Source organism: Ochlerotatus camptorhynchus, unplaced genomic scaffold (genome assembly GCF_037179485.1).
Source record: "Ochlerotatus camptorhynchus isolate MF236.1 unplaced genomic scaffold, CSIRO-AGI_Acam_v1.1 ptg000112l, whole genome shotgun sequence".
NCBI lineage: Eukaryota > Metazoa > Arthropoda > Insecta > Diptera > Culicidae > Ochlerotatus > Ochlerotatus camptorhynchus.
Window position 1 is genome coordinate 2868125 of NW_027040602.1, and position 3646 is coordinate 2871770.

The window sequence follows — 3646 nt, forward strand, 5'->3', positions numbered from 1 at the left end:
GGTTAACTTTCAATGCATGATTGCCGTTTTCTCGTATTGCGTCGTAAACCGAGGAGAGCACCAAATTTTTGTCGATGTTCATCACCACAGGTGTATATTCCGCCAAAACTGTACACATCACGAAAGGAACAGCTAACAAACTCATTGATCTAATTTGCTTCCCCTACCGAGATTCAAAACGAACTAAATTGAATCACAACTTTTCAATTGCATTTATACAGACATCCAAAATCATCTCTGTGGGATCTTCAGAACGCACAAATCCATAACACCTGTTGTTCTAAAACGATTACCAAAGATGTTCAAATCCCCGTGTTTAATTGGAAGATTCAATTTTGCGTGTGGACAAATTGGACCGTTAGAGCCTCTTTCGGCTCGCTATCAAGTCTTCACTGATCCATATCGATCGTGAGGTAGGTCTTTCGCGCGCAAGTCAAGCTGGGTAATATCATACAGGCATATCAACAAAAGAACAAAAAAAAAAAAAACCATATAACCGATTCGGATCGATCGTGTGGCGTTGAAAGTAAAATCGCAAAACCGCGATCTTTAAACCTATTCATTGGATTCAATTTGCACGTGTTGAACCAAGAAGTATGGAATTTTCACATCAAAGTAGATTCAAATGTAATCATTGGATTGATGCTGTTTCTTTTGATCTTTTGTCAGATCGAATTATAGTGGAAAACTCAGTTTAGGGAGACTTGATCGCACGCGATCCCGAAATGATCATGATATGCTTTACACAACTTCATTGATGAATTGATCGAAACTCGATGTTTGTTTGTTTTCAACCGAGTGGGTAGATTGAGACTAAAAGAAAAGCGATCAAGTAGTCAGCCGAAACCAATTCGATTTATCCGATCGGTGGAGGTCGGAAATGAACCTGGGTCTCCCGTGAAGTGTGGTATTGCCAGTTGATCTCGGCATCCAGTAATACAGTTACTTTTATGAGTAAAGCGGAGCAAAGTGGTAGAACGACATTGAAATTTGCGTAACGAAATACTGTCAGATTTTAAATTGCAAATTAATTGGGTGAATTTAGATTTTTTTTTCTCAAATTGATTTGTCGTGATAACTGTCAGAACCCCAAGGGTGCAAAGTGTGTGACGATGCTGTGACACAGCACGCCTGTACCGTTGTTCACAGCATCGCGACATCTCCCCTTGATGAATCACTAGCTGAATGCTACCAGGTCCTACGATATATTGGATGCGATTTGGCCGAAAGGTGAATTTTTTTTTTAATGGATCATTAAGCCGATAATTGATTTAGTCATCATGTGACATCGGAATTGCGTTTATTGATAAAATAATATCATTAATAAAAAGAAGGGGAAGTTACACTGAACGAATTTGACATATTCCTGTTATGTGGAAGTCTAATAAATTTGCGCTATAAGATAATCCATTGAAAATGATATGATTGAAAATGTGTCAAGTAAATTCTATATGAATATCTGATACATTTACAATGCTGATAATTTGGTAACTTTTATATGATCGTCATATGATAAATGAAAATCGATTAAATTATAATAATTAACTGAAATGGATTTGAAACCCATAAGCATAAGCTATACTTTTCACCACAATATAATATATGTGTCATAAATCAATCGAAGTAAAGTTTATGTGAAAATAACATGAAATTTACTTCTTCTTTTGACACATATATTTAATCGATTTCTAAAAATAAATTCGAAAAATAAACATCAGGCAGTGGGAGCTTTCACAGTTGTGCCTTTTTTTTATTGTAGCTGATTTGGGATTCGATCAAGATCTGTTGAGGTGTGATGCTTTCGGTGTCTGTGCTCGATTCCACTGGGCCACGGCTGACTTCAAGATTGAGCTCGTTCAAATAGCATGAAGTAAGAACAGCTCTCCCGACATGGAATGTAGTGCAACTTTATGCTCGTTTTGCTAGAGTGAAGACAAATAGCACTGACAAATTTATGTTCCGTTTCGGTGGTGTGGTTTGTTCAAATCTTTCTTAATGCACCTGTGTGCAATAAATCAACGACTAAATTATATGATTTGATAGAACTGGCTCATGAAGTTCGAGTACTACTTAGGGCTGGAATCTGAATTAGCCGTGTAGAAGGCTTACAATTAGAATCATAACAAAGTAAATATTACAGTAGAATCATTTTTTTTTTCAATCTCAATACATTCTTTTCTGGAACCAATTATCATATGAATGAGTGTACGTTAACATCGTTGAAAATTGTTTCAATAATTTATAAAGAACAATCATGTAAGATGTATTTTATTGGGAGCAATATTTATCCCAGAAAAACATGCAAAAAGAAATGCTTGCTGTTGGATTTCTTAAAAGGCATTTCTATATGACTATTTAATGATTGGGATAGATCTGTTTACAATCTTTAAACGTCAAAAATCAAAGCAAGCTATTACAATGAGATATACATGTTTTCCTATACTGCAAAGTTAAATGACAGTCCAATAGTTTCTACATGTCTATTTACACGCGACATATCAACATCAAATCAATCATCTATCAATCATCACATAGAATGAATATATCTGCTGACATTGCTATGTTATAAGATGGATCCAATAAACGGTACATGTCGATTTGTTTCAGTGTAATGAATAAATATTCGGCGATGCCAAACATAGGTTCTCGAGTGATCAAGGTTGTCGAAAGTGTTGTTATGGATCGGTGGTCAAATTTTGTTGCTTTTATTGGGGTTTTATATGTTGTGTGCCATAATTTGGGGCTGATCAGCGTGTGTGATTAGAATTGATGTTGAAAGGGCCGGAAATAATGAAAATTAGAATAAACAGTAATACATGTGTGACACAGATGTCACAAAGTTGTCATTGTATTGAAGTAATGAAATTGGGTTGTTAGCGGTTAAGCATTCCACAGAAAACAGGTTATCTGCCATTTAATTAATTTTGGTATCCATGTCATTGTATGTATTGATTTAAATTATTTAAATTCGATGATGACACATCTTTAGATTCACTTCTTCTAGCCTTCATTCAGGCTGGACCTATTAGTCTAAATTATTTTAGTTTATTTTCACCTGTTCGATGGTGGAGCATTTTTAGATTTATATTATAATGATTAATTTTTTTCAGTCTGTCAAATCCAACATTATTGTAATGTACTTAATTCATTAAATAATAGGGTTACGGTATGTAATGTGGGTCTAGTCCTTTCATTCGGCCTATCACGCAAATAAATAATTAATTAAGGAATATTACACAAAAAATAAGGAAAATATTGATCACTGATGATTGATAAATGTGTACCACACACAAATCAATTTATATCACAACATTTCAATACATTTTCAGCTCTCGTAAGTAATAAAACTGGTTGAGAATATCACTCTGTTCGGAGTTTTTAGCCGCCATGACTTCTAAGGTTAAGATGGGAAGGTTGCACTGACGATCATCAAATGGCCTGATTATGGCATTTATTGAATGGAATTACCTGATAATACACACTAGACGTAAAACTCACAGTTACTGTTTGAATATTTTATGTTTATTTTAATTGTTTAACAACGTTTTCACAAGTAAATCATGGACCCAACTTTAGGGACACATTTCTTTTCTATGTTCCTAACTTTGGCCCATGAAATTCATTTGACAGCATATAGCAATAAGAG